Source organism: Camelus dromedarius, chromosome 5 (genome assembly GCF_036321535.1).
Source record: "Camelus dromedarius isolate mCamDro1 chromosome 5, mCamDro1.pat, whole genome shotgun sequence".
Taxonomy (NCBI): Eukaryota; Metazoa; Chordata; class Mammalia; order Artiodactyla; family Camelidae; genus Camelus; species Camelus dromedarius.
The window spans coordinates 75,902,760-75,917,282 of NC_087440.1; positions in this window are offsets into that span (position 1 = coordinate 75,902,760).

Sequence of the window (14,523 nt, forward strand, 5' to 3'; positions counted from 1 at the left end):
TTTTCTCTTCCTTCCAGTTAATGAAAGTGCAAGACTGGGAAAAATTCACATAAAACAGATTTAATGAGTCTTTAGGGGAAGTTTTGCAGAATAGGGTACATGAGTCATAAATATCACATGTAAAATCTATTTGGCCCAAGTTATTTAGGATTGGAAATGGCTATAATTTCATTTTATAATAAAAAAAAAATGCCTAAGTGTTTAGATCAGGAACTTTAGTCCAGGCAGAAGTCCCACATTCTTTCTAGATCCTTGTCATTGACTAGGCTCCATATTGAACAAATCACTTTAGGATTTTAGAGAGCTAATTTATATCCACTAAATGGAGGTGAAACTGGGAACTACATCCCTAGATATGGGTCATAATCACTTATTGTCTAAAAATCTATAAAAAGTGAATATCATTTACATACCCATTTTTGCATGTAAAACTCCCCTGACCCTGATAATCTGGTTATAAAAGAAAAAATTTTTTTTAAAAATTCACTTCAGAGGAGTGCATTATTTCTGCATAAGCAGTGGTCATTTAGATAGTCAAGTAGCTGACAATATCATTGGTCTCTTCTGTTTCTGTTCTTCTCACCTTCTTGCTCAAATATTTCCTTACTTTCACTATATTGAAGAGTTTACAGATCTTCTATTTTCAAGGCATGATAATAGGTACTAGAGCAAAGGTGAATAATTGGTCATGGAGGGTCCATGACAAGTACGTTATGTGCCACTGTTTTTTCATCACATGCAAAATGGCTTGATTTACATAGGTGGGACTCCAAAACATATTTAATAAATGGAAAAAGAATGGTCCTTGTCCTGAAGTAGTTTTTTCTAGTGGAGAGATGGAATATTCAACTACAAGCATAATTTGTAGATTGATTACTGTGATGATTAATTTTATGGGTCAAATCGACCGACCTAAGGGAGGCTCAAGAGTCAGTTATGTCTGGGTGGGTCTGTGGGGACGTTTCTGGCAGAAGTTAGCATTGATGCAGTAGACTGAGTAAAGAGAACCACCCTCTCCACTGTGGGTGGGCATCACCCAATCCTTTGAGGGCCCAAAGACAACAAAAAGAGAGAAGGAGGGGCAGATTTCCTCTCTCTTCTTGAGCTGGGATATCCATCTTCTCCTGCCCCCCGACATCAAAGCTCCTGATTCCCTGGCCATTGGAGTCTGGGACTTTTACACCAGGGACCTCCCGGTTCTCAGGCCTTTGACCTTGGACCGGGAGTTATACCATCAGCTTCTTAGTGGCCTCCACACTTGGACTAAATTATACCACCAGCTTTTCTGGTTCTCCAGTTTGCAGATGGCAGATTGTAGGGTTCTCAGCTTTGATAACCATCTGAGCCAATTTCTATGATAAATTGAGCTCTGTGTGTGTGCACATATGTGTGTGCACACATATGAGTGTGTATGGGTACATACTATTTCGCTGGAGAACACTAATAGTTAGCAGATTATAAGTCACCCTAGCTATGTGACATATATATTTGAGAAGGTGGAACCATCTCTTCTGGCCTGGGTTATAGGAGAGAGTGGATTTTTAGTTGATCCTTGGAGAGTAAGCATGTTTCATAATTGTTCTTTATCTTTGTGGCACAAACTCTCTGCAGTGCTGGACACATGAAATGTTCACAAATATCTAAGGAAGAAAATATGAAAAGAAAGAAGAGGAGGGAAAAGCAGAAGAGGGGAGAATTTACCACACCCATATTAGAACTTTAATATTTATGTAGGCAAGTGTGATTGAGAAGTATGGTGACAATGAGAAAGAAGAAGAGATGGGAGGAGAAGTTGAAGGATGGAATACAATCTCTGAAGCTGGACTTCCAACATTTAATTCAGCCACTGTCACTGACCACTGACAACCTTCTTAACCCTGGGCGGCGCATTTCAGACCACTTTGCCTCCATTTCCTCATTTTTAAAATGAAGATAATAAAAATACCTCCCTCATAGTGTTGCCAAGGGGATTAAACTAATGTCATTAAGTGCTAAGGACAATATTTGCCACATAGCAAGCACTATATTCAGGTTTATTCAACATGATTAATCAGGTAATTTTGGAGAGCTCAGGGACCCTGGGAGATAATGAAGCCCTTCAAAGTCTGGAGCAGAGATGAAAAATGATAATGGTGGGGATGATGGCAAGATGAAGTTGGCAGGAGCATCTACACGAGAAAGACTGATGGACAGAAATTATGGACAGGAAGGCAGTTGGTGAAAACCTTCAATATTTGGCGAATGAATGAATGTTTGGAGGCTCATGTTGTGGTTAAAAGAGTAACTACAGTTTTGCTGAAAATTTAAAGGGGAGAATGTTTGAATAAAACAGGGCAGAGTGATGAACCTGCATGAGGGGTAAGGTTTGCAGTTGAGAATATTCTATCTACCTTCACTGTCTCCCCTCGCACTGGGTGTTGTAAATAACGGGTTTACAGCTCAGCAGCAGCCTGCATTTCAGAATCCCTGAGCAGTGCAGAAGCTCTGCTTAGGGATGTGTCTGTTCTCAGATGTGGCTGCCTGTGGGGCCACTGATGCCTGGCTTCTGGCACTAGAAATGGTCATTTCATTACTGTGGGGTATGGCCTGGGCAGCAGGAGCTTTAAAACCTTTCCAGGTAATTCTCGTATGTAGCAAATTTAAGAACCATTGATAATGAAGTGATTTGCTCTGCATTCTTTTTTCTTTGCTTTCCTTCACAATGTTTATACCACTGCCGCGCACTCTGTGTTGGTGAATTATCAAACCAGGTGGCATCCTGAATCCTCCTTTTTCCCTAGAATTCCAACATCCTTTTACCAATTAGGGACATTAAAAGTTGACAGTTGTCATTGTTTATTTTTCCTTTGTTTCAAAGTTTTCATATAATTTTGATATTTGCCTTACATAGGATGTGTATCCCTGGATTCCAGAGAGATACTTTTGAGTTAAACTATATCTACAATAGCTAACTAGATCTGTCTAGGATATTTTCCATTGTTCAGTGGGTTTTGGGGGCTGACACATTTATCAGATGAAAACCTTAAACAAAACTACTTCCACAGTTGGGGTCAAAAAATAACTTTTTAGTTTCACTTTTCTGTCTTTTTTGATAATTGCTCTGTTTCAAATGAATTCTTGCCTTATTTTGGTGTTAGGAGGAGAAGGACTTTTATAAGTGAATATCATGAGATGGTACAGTTTGGAAGAGAACAAATCCTCTACTAGAAGGTCAAAAACCTGTGGCCAGAGGGCTGCATTTCACACACAAACATGTCCTGTTTCCCCTCCTAACATAAGCCTGCACAGGGGTTTAGATTTGAATTAGTTGAAAACATTAAAAGTTAGAGTAGGTTTCTCCTTTATATCAAATCTTGAATTTCAAATTTTTGTAAGATGAAAATATTTGGTTATTCCCATAAGATAACAATACTCGGGCTAAGTATAGAGTGCCTCTTTAGATGTGGATTTATTTATATCTTTCTGCCAAATAAATTGTAAGCACTCAAGGATGAATCTTCTTTTTCTTTCCAACACTTCCTCTCATGCCTTGCAATGTGCTTGGCTAAAGAAACTGATTTTATGTAAATATATGTGTATATATACACACATACATACATACATATATTTATGGAAAAAGGTGGTACAGGTTAGATAAAATTATTACCTTTTAGCCTATTGGTATTTCACAGATGATGAAGGTATTATCTCCTGCACTGCCTCCTGCCTGTCTTATTTTCCCAGGAGTCTGCCGGGAGTTAACGCAGTCTAGATGAAGGATTCCAGAGTTACTTCCTTGCTCAGTTGAAATCAACTCACACTGCTGCTCAAGAAAAGGTCTCGGCTGTCGGAGCAGTATCAGTGCAAACTAAGGACATTAGAATGGCAACTGCCAACCTACACACTGTCATTCTCAGGAAGCCGATAGTCATCCACAGATCCCTTGAAACAGCAGGACCTCAGGATATCACCAGACGGGGCAATCCGTCATGCTCAGGCTGTAGAGGACAGGATGAAGTTTCTTTATATGAAGTGAGGGTGCCAAGTGCCACGTGTCCTCAAAAGGGAGGCCAAGGCCTGCCAATCATGACAATCACTGTAATGCAAAAATGTCAGATAGTCTTGTCTTTATGTATCAGAAATGCCAACCTTCTCTCAACGATGAGGTCAAAACTCTGTACTAGATTAAAAGCATTTGTGCTGGGAACTCCACACTTCGGAAAGGTCAGTGTCAGTGCCAGTCAAAATTCATGTACAGAATGAAAGTTAACTTCTGCCTAAACTGAAATGAAATAGCTTCTTTGTTTTTATTTCCTCACTAAATAATCCAACCCTTTATGACTTTGTCATCAAACTGCTGGCAAATACTCCCAGTGCTGTATGTAAACAAGGTACAGATGTGGTAGCATTTTGTCTAACCCAGGAATTCCCAGACTTGAGGGAAAGTGTACTTCAGATTCACATGGAGGCCTCATTAGAACACAGATTGCAGGTCCCATCCCCAGAATTCACTGAATCTGGGATGAGGTTTAAGAATTTGCATTTCAAATAAATCCCCCGGGTGATACAAATGCTGCTGATGGGACCATGTATATGGCATATATGGTCATCGGCAAGTAAAAACACTAATGTTAAAGTGTTAAGCTCTTCACATGTAAATAATAAGAATGTATCACAATTGTCGACTTTTATTTTTATTTCAACTATTTCATTTTTCTTAAAATGTTTGGCTGTTCCTGTTGTCATTCTTTGAGTAAACAACATTACCATATTTCTTTATAGCCAGATGGTTTCTAGTATTAAGCTAATCGAATTTCTAGATGGTTAATCTCTCTCTCTCTCTCACATACACACACACACCCCCCTAATTATAATAAAGGAAATGCTATTAATGTTGACACTGGTGATATTAATGATGAAATAATGATAATAGTGATAAAAAAAATTCCTGGCCCAAATGACAAAAGCAAAATAGTGTGTTTGGTAGCCTGTGTACGTCAGGGGCTTTCAAAATGCAGCCTTCCTTACTTTCTTAACACCTGAACAGGCCTCTCTGCCGAAGCTGTCTTCCTGATGTCTGGCATGAATAAACAGACATCTCAAACTTAACAGTTATGCAAGTAATAAACTATTTCTTCTTCAAATTGTTCCTGCTCCAGTGTCCCCACAATCTCATTCTATGGTATCTTCAACTACCTTGTTTTAATTCCTGGAAAATTGGTGTAATTCTAGCCATTTCTATTTGGTACGGCTATTCCATCTTTTTGCTCTATTGGTTGCTTCAGTTTCTAAAGTATATCTAAAATCTGTCCACTTCTGTCTCCTTCAGCATCAATACTGAATAACTATCGTCTTTCCCCATGACTATTATGTAAGCCATCTTAAAATTCCAATAATTTAAATTTTGTCTGTTAATCTATGTTTGCTCAAATTTTCCATTGCTGTTTTTATTATTAACCAGCTAACATGAATGTATTTTTATCATAAATGCTTTAAAGAAGTAAATGCTATGAAATATGGGAGTCCTTTATTCTCCATTTCTGACTGCCCTTTCTCCCCAAAAGTACTTCAGTTAAAAATATGTGTCTTTTATGTACAGAGACATGTATTAGATTGTATGGGGACTTACATTGTTAACATTTGTGTGTTCATCAATCCATTGTTTTGATTTTGTCTTATCTGCCTCATTCTTCTTAAATTTTATTTATTTATCAAAGACTTATGATATTATATAGTTTCAAGTGTAAAACATGGTGATTTCTATATTTTTATACATTACAAAGTGATCACCACAAGAAGTCTGGTTACCATCTTTCATCATACAAAGTTATAGTGTTATTGACTGTATTTCCTGTACTTTACATTACATCCCCGTGACTTATAACTGGAAGTTTATACGTCTTAATCCCCTTCACTGCTTCAACGCATCCCCTCCAGCCCCTCTCCTCTGGCAACTGCTAGTTCGTTCTATATATCTACGAGTATCTTTCTTTTGTTGTTTGTTCATTTGCTTTGTGTTTTAGATTCCATGTATAAGTGAAATCGCATAGTACTCATCTTTCTGTATCTGACTTCACTTGGCATAATACCTTCTAGATCTATCTGTATTTTCACTGTATTCATTCATCTATTGACAGACACTTAGGTTGCTTCTGTATCTTGGCTATTGTAAATAAGGCTGCAGTGAACATTGAGGTACATGTATCTTTTGAAATTAGTGTTTTTGTTTTTCTTGGATAAATACTCAGAAGTGGAATTGCTGGATCATATGGTAGTTTTGCTTTTAATTTGGAGGGAAACCTCCAAACGGTTTTCCATAGTGGCTCCACTACTTTACAATCCCACCAATAGTGCAGGAGGGTTCCCTTTTCTCCACATCCTTGCCGACACTTGTTATTTCTTGTCTTTTTGGTGATAACCATTCTGACAGGTATGAAGTGGTATTTCATTGTTTTGATTTGCATTTCCTCTGTGATATATTGATGAACTTTTCATGTGTCTGTTGGCCATCTGTATGTCATCTTTGGAAAAATGTCTACTCAAGTAATTTGCCCATTTTTAAATCAAATTGTTTATTTTTTTGGTGTTGTACAAGTTTTTTCTATGTTTTGAATATTAATCCCTTATTTGACATATCATTTACAAATATCTTCTCCCAGTCCAGTAGGTTACCTTTTTGTTTTGTGATGGTTTCTTTTACTGTACAAAAGCTTTTTAGTGTCATTTAGTCCTATTTATTTTTATTTTTGTTGCCCTTGTCTGAGGAGACAAATCCCCCCAAAATATTGCTAATACTAAAGTCAAAAAGTGTACTACCTATATTTTCTTCTAGGAGCTTTATGGTTTCAGGTCTTACATTTAAGTCTTTAATTAATTTTGAGTTTATTTTCTTATATGGTATAAGAAAGTAATCTAGTTTTTTTCTTTTACTTTTCTTTCCTTTTTTTTTTTTTTTTTTGCATGTAGCTATCCGTTTTTCCAAAATGACTTATTGGAGAGACTGTCTTTTCCTCATTGTATATTTTTGCCTCCTTTGTCAGAGAGTAATTAAACATATAAGCATGAGTTTATTTCTGGGCTCTCTCTTCTGTTCCATTGATCTCTGTGTATGTTTTTGTGCCCATGCCATACTGTTTTGATTATTATATCTTGGTCATAACATTTAAAATCACAGAGATTTGTTCTTCTTTTTTAAGATTGCTTTGGCTATTCGGGTCTTTTGTGGTTCCATACAAATTTTAGGACTATTTATTCTAGTCCTGTGTTTTCATTTTCAATTTTCTCCAGATATTTTTTAATTTTCTTGTTTTTTTCAGTGATCGATTGGTTACTTAGTAGCGTGTTGTTTAGTCTCACTGTGTTTGTGGTTTATCCAGTTTTTCTCCTTGTAATTGGTTTCTAGTTTCATACTATTGTGGTTGGAAACAATACTTGATATTATTTCAATCTTCTTAAATTTGTTTTGTGACCCAACCTGATCTATCCTGGGGAATGTTCCAGTGTTCCATGTGTACCTGAAAATAATGTGATTTCTGCAGTTTGGGGATGGAATGTTCTGTATATATTTATTAAGATCATCTGGTTTAATGAATCTTTTAAGGCCAATGTTCTTTATTGATTTTATGTTTAAGTGATCTATCCATTGATGTATGTGGGATATTAAAGATCTCTACTATTATATTACTGTTGATTTCTCCCTTTATGTTAATATTTGCTTTATATATTTAGATGCTCCTATGTTGGGTGCATAAATATTTCTGAATGTTATATCCTTTTTCTCGAATTGACCCCTTTAACATTATGTTATGCCCTTTTTGCCATTTGTCACAGTCATTGTTTTAAAGTCTGTTCTGTTGTAGTAGTATTGCTACCTCAGCTTTCTTTTCTTTTTCATCTGCATGGAATATCTTTCTCTGTCCCTTCAGTTACAGTCTGTGTAGGTCTTTAGATCTGAAGTGAGTCTCTTGTAGGGAACCTATACAGGGGTCTTGAGTTTTTATCCAGTCAGCCGTCCCTTGTCTTTTTATTGGAGCATTTAGTTAATTGACATTTAAAGTGATTATTGATAGATGTGTACTTGTTGCCATTTTGTTCATTGTTTTCTGGTTGTTTTTACAGTTCTTCTCTGTTCTTTTCTTGGTCTCTCCCTTTGTGGTCTGATGCTTTCCTTTACTGTTGTGTTTGGGGTCCTTTAATTTTTGTGTATCCCTTGTACACTTTTTGTTGTGGTTACCACGAGGCTTATATTCATGGACCTACATACAGCAGTTTATTTAAGCTTACAGTCACTAAGTTCAAACACATTTTAAAAGCACTACATTTTTACTATCCTCCCCAACATTTTGTGTTTTTGATGGCATACCTTACATCTTTTTTATTTTGTTGTATCTCTTAACTTCTCAATGCAGTTAAAGTTGATTCTACTACTTTTATCTTTTAACCTTTATACTAGCTTTTTAAATGGCTAGTCCATAGCCTTTACCATACATTTGCCTTTACCAGTGAGATTTTTTTCTCTCACATATTTTCTTACTCCTATTTATGGCCTTTTCTTTTCCACTTAAAGAAGGCCCTTTAACATTTTTTTGTAAGGCAAGTTTAGTGGTGATAAAGTCCTTTAGTTTTTGCTTCTCTGGGAAACTCTTTATTTTTCCAGCTCTGAAGGATAACCTTATTGGGTAGCATATTCTTGGTTATAATCTTTTTTTATTTCAGCATTTTAAATGCATCATGGCATTTTCTTCTGGCTTGCAAAGTTTCTGATGAAGAATCAGCTAATAGCCTTATGGGGGTAGCCTTGTATGGGACTAATTGTTTTTTTCTTGCTACCTTTAAAATTCCCTTATCTTTAACTTTTGCCATTTTAATTATGATATAATGTGGTGTGGATCTTTTTGGGTTCATCTTGTTTGGGACTCTCTGTGCTTACTGGATCTAGGTATCTATTTCCTTCCTGGAGTCAGGGAAAATTTCAGCCATGATTTCTTCAAATGTATTTCCTATCTCTTTCTCTCTTCTCCTTCTGGGACCCCTGTAATGCAAATGTTAGTGCACTTGATGTTATCTCAGGGACCCCTTAAGCTATCCTTATTTTTTAAAATTCTTTTTTTCCCTTTTGCTCTTCTGATTGTGTGATTACCACTATTCTGTCTTCCAGTTCACCAGTCTGTTCTTCTGTTTCATCTAATCTGCTGTTGATTCCCTCCAGTGTACTTTGCATTTCACTTATCGCATTCTTCAGCTCAGATTGGCTCTTTGTTATATTTTCCAACACTTTATTGAAATTCTCACTGTTCTTCCATTCTTCTCCCAAGTTCAGTAAGCATCTTTATGACCACTATTTTGAACTCTTTATTCAAGTGGATAACTAACTTAAGGTTCTTTTTCCTAGAGTTTTATCTTGTTCTTTCATTTGGAACATATTTCTCTGTCTTCTTATTTTGTTTGACCTTGTGTACTTGTTTGTATAAGTTAGAAACTCTCTCTCCCTGTCTTGAAGTTATGGCTTTGGTAGGAGCATCCCTTGTGTAAACTCTATGTGGCAGGTAACTTTGGCAGGTTGAGTGGAGTTAGAGTGGGTGCAGGCTGGGGGATCTTGGGGTGTTCTGCTCTGGGGCTGCCCTACCTAGTCAGCTGGAGTCAGCATGGCCTGTGGGGTGGTCTCAGGGAATGCTGTTCTTAGGTCTGTCCTAATGGTACAACTGGGGCTAGAGCAGGCACAGGTCAGGGGATCCCAAGGCATGCTGCAGTGGGGCCACCTTGGGGGGATAGTCAGAGTTGGTGTGGGCCAGGGGACTGGGCATGCTGGGGTGGCCTTGGTAGGCCAGCTAGAGTGCTTAGACTATGTTCCTGCCTGTGCTAAGGTGGGGGATAAATGGGAAAAGTGGTGCTCTGTGACCCTGGAGAGAGTTCTAGCAGTTCCCTGCCCATTTGGCAGATGCTGTAAGGTTAGTAAATGGATTTTCTTCACTTATAGTCTAGGTGCCCTTTAAACTGCTGTTTTGTTTTTGTTGTTTTTTCTCTTGCTGTGCCCCAGGGCAGATGAGTCTTTGCACAGGTTCCTCAGGGACTTTTCTCCCTACTGCAGGTCACCACATCAGGGGTGGAATTCCTGTTGATACTGTATCTCTGTCTCCTACTCATTTCTGTGTGGTCCCTCTGCAGCTTGTTGTACAGAAGCTTTTCAATCAGACTTCAGTTCTTCAGGAAGAATTGCTGTATATTTTGGTGTTGATTTGGTATGTCCATGAGAGGAGATGAGTTCAGGATCTATTTCTGTTTTCATCTTGGCTTCAAAATTTAAATAGTTTTCTTTAATACAGATGCATTCTGCTTTATCTGACTACTCTTCTATTAGTAAATGTTTGCATTTTATTTTCTATTTTCACTCTCTTACAAATATCACAGTGTAAATATTTTTATATAAGTCTCTAGGAACATGAGCAAGCAATCTTTTTAAAAATTTAGAATAAAATCAAAATTAGATAAAAAGTGGTTTTGTTGCAGTTGAGAATACAATCCATGGTCTTTAACATGGATGACAAAGCTCAAACATCTAGTGTCTACCTCCTTTCCAAACCTGAGGCAATCTCTCTCTGGCTCACTCTGTTCCAACTAGACTGGCTGTTCATTAATTCTGCAAATATTTCACAGTTATTTTTTTTTCCTGCATGTCGTTCCCACTCCCTGGAAAGCTCTTTCCAATTTTTTTCCTGTTAACTCCTATTTTACCGTTGTCTCATTTATTTGCTCAATCCTCAGAAATGTGAACTGTATTCCAGTGACCCAACTTCCCTTAATGAAACTAGGCCTGCTTATTATAAATAAGTCGGTGAGGTTAGGTATCTTTATGTATACTTACTGACTCTAGGATTTCTTCTCCTGAGTTGTGGTTCATATCATTATCCCACTAATCCATTTGTTTTCTCCCATTTTCTATAAATTCTAGACATTAAACCTTTATTGATTTTGAGTGTTGCAAGTATCTTCTCTCTGCCTGATACCTGCTTGATAACTTTGTTTATGATTTTCTTTATTGGACTGATATCTTACATTTTCATGAAGCTTAATCTATTCATTGTCCCCTTAATAATTAGTGTTCATGTGTCTGTTTTAAGAAATATGTTCAGTCCTGAGGTCGCAATATAGTCACCTAAATTTTCTTCTAGGAGTTTTTATTTATTTTTTTCTTTCACATTTATCACTCAGGTCTAATTGGTCATAATTTTTTTTTATATGATTGTGGTAGGAGTCTTAATTTTTTGTTCTATATATTGAGCTAATTTTTCCAACACTATTTATTAAATAACTCATTCTTTTCAAATTGTTGTATACTAAGTTCCCATTAAAATGCTCCCATTTTTATATTCTCTGCTATGTCTCTTTGTTCTGCTGATATATTATTGTTGCAGAACTAGTCTGTTTTAAATTCTAAGGATTTGTTATATGACTTAACATGTGACAGAGAAAATCTTTCCTTTTTGCTCATCTCTATTAAACTTTGTTCTTCCATGAAAATCTTAGAATCATTTTTTCTCCTCTAGCCTATAAATGTAATTTAATTAGAATTGGATTTAATTTTATTAAATAATTTGGAGAGAATTTATGTCTTTGCAATATTAACTCATTCCCATTATGGAGAGGGTATAGCTGACCACTTATTTAGTTTTTCTTTTATCTTCCTCATCACTTTGAAATTTTTCTCCTTATAGTCCAAAGAAATCTTTATTTGGTTAATTTCTAGAAATGTTAGATACATAGGCAGACAGAGATAAAGATATTGTAAATGGTATTTATTGTCTTATTGCATTTTCAACTGTTAATTACTGGGGTGTGTAAAAGCTTAAGTTTGTATATTGCTATATTTTCCTGTAGGCATGCTAAATTCTACTAGTTTTATTTTAATTTTTTTTCTCTTGATATTTTTGCAATGGCAGTGGCAAATATTTATGCCTGACTTTGGTTTTTCTGCCTGTTTTGCTTGACTATAACGTTTAATTCTGTGATAAGCAGGAGAAAGAAGAGAAGATGCCCATATCTTTTTGCCACCTTAAAGAGGATGCTTCTAAAACTTCTCTCTTTACCTATCATACATGCTGCACGTTAAGATAGATAGACTTTATAAGGGTAAGAGAGTTTTTTATACCTGGATGTTGATGTTTATCAAGTATGTTTCCTTAGCGATTGAAATAATGGATTTAGCAATGTGCTGTGTACGCTGAAGGATGAGGCAAAATGTATAAATAATAGTTCATAGGAAGAGCTAGTTTTTACCGATTGTGTTTATAACATAGTCATATGTAGAATGAAGTACTCCATTAATCAGTAGTGTCTTTACACACAGTAATCTGTTCTTCTATACCAACTATGTAGTTTAGTCTGCACATATTCTAGTATGTAACTTAAGTTAGTTTTAAAAGTTCAATCTTTTGAATAAAGTAAATTTGAAGATTCTTATAGAATTAATGGAACGCTTGTGATTCCAGTCTTCTATACAAGTCTTGGTTCTTTATTTTTCCTCTTGCATCCAACTTTTCATCTCATCCTTTCCTTTAATCAGCATGACTTTTCTACCAGTTCCCACCTTTTGAAATCTTACCTGTCAGTTCAGTAAAGTTAATTCTCTCTTCTTCCAGAAGGGTTCTCTAATATACACAGAACAATAAAACCTCTCTATTCACTGTACTCTTGGATTAGTTCTTGCTCCTATAACATTTTCTACCTTGTACTGGTTTAACAAGCATATATTGGGTAATCATGTGTGTTAGGTACTGGGGATACAAAGATGAAAAGAAAATGTGTTTCTTCCCACAAGTAGGTCAGAGTCTAGGAAGAGAATGAGACATACTTACAAACAAAACGTAATGTAATAAGTTCAATTCCAGGAACTGATGAGGCAGAAAAGAAGGAATGAGCAGTTCTCTGTGGAGATAAGGACGACCTTCACAGAGAAAATGATACTCAAAGAGCAGAAGTGGGAAGTCATTTCAGACAGGAGTTGCTATGTTTAACAAGGCACTGAGGCATGAAATGGTGTGTTTTTGCAAAACTATGAATAAGTTGATAATTTGATTTTAAATAGAGCAAATGTGAGAGTAGGGGATAGGCAGAGAGGATGGTGAATGTGAGAATGGACAGTAATGCTACTCCTCGTTTTCATGAACAAGATTAAACAGGCAGCACTGTGAATGATTTATTAAAGAGCTAGGGAGGGGGAGATAAAAGAGGTCATTACCAAAGATAAACCAAATGTGTTAATGATCGTCTTGAGTGAGGCTCTGGCATCTGAGAGGGAAAAGGGACACAATTAGTTGATATTTTGAGCATATAGCCAGGAAGACTTTCTTTCTGACTAATTAAAAGAGAAGTATAAGAAAATGGGAGTTTTCTTCCTTACATACAATTTAAGGTGAGACTTCTAGGCAGAAAGATCAGTTTTATTGAAGTTGTTCAAGTTTGGAGATACCAGAATAAGAGCTGTAGGTCTTAAAGAAATCATTTTATTTATATGTATATGTATGTATATAAATAAATAAATTTGTTATGTAGATGGTAGTTGGAGTCCTAGATGGATGTGCTTAAGACTCCCCAGAGTGAGCATGTGCAGTGAGAAGATCTCTTAGGCCAAATCCTAAATGATACTAAAGTTAATGTGAGAACTGAGGAGGTGAATTCACAGATGTGGTAGATGAGGATAGTCACAAATATAGGTGGATAATAATGGGGTTTAGTGTTGACATAAAATCTTTTTTCTGGAGGATTTTGCCCTCTCTTCTGTCGTAACTTTTCACCTAGAAAAGAACTTTACGTTTTCTGTTCTGTCAGTTCCGTGACCCTCGTCTCCCAACGATTGTCTTCCAGCCTACCTTGGCCACTCATTACCACAGTCAGAACATGCCAATGCTTTTCAAATGTGGCTTATCATCAGAGGATTGTTAAATGAATTTCATGGGATATATATTGGTTATAACATGTAGAAAAGGAAAGGAAAGGGTATAAGAGGATTAGATTAAAAAGAAATCAGTGTAACAGATGAAATGGATATCATGAGACCCCTGGTAATGAGGCTCTCTTGTCCGTCCGTATGCCAAGCAAGAATGAGCTCATCCTTTTCTGAATTCTTGAAGCGCCTTCTTTGTGTCTCCCAAAGGGCATTTATAAATTCTATAATCCTCCTGCTATAATAGAAACTCCTTGAGAGCAGGGATCTTCTGTGTCTGATTCTCCATTGTATCCTCAGCAACTAGAATAGCACTTAATACTAATTGGGCACAAAACCTATCATTTTGACTAAATAAATAGTAAAGTAAAATGAATTAACAAATTCTTCTGTGTATGGTAGTGTTAATAGAATCCACCTCTCACCATAGATACATCCTAAAATCTGGTTGAAATTGATTCAGTCATTTATGTACTCAGTATAGTTCTCCTATCAAAAAAATCCACTGGTTTGATAAAAATAGGAGAGTCAAGCTTTATGCTTTTTGCAGTCACTAAAGGCTTTACTCATAGCCATTGTATAATTTCTCACAGATTAGCTGGGAT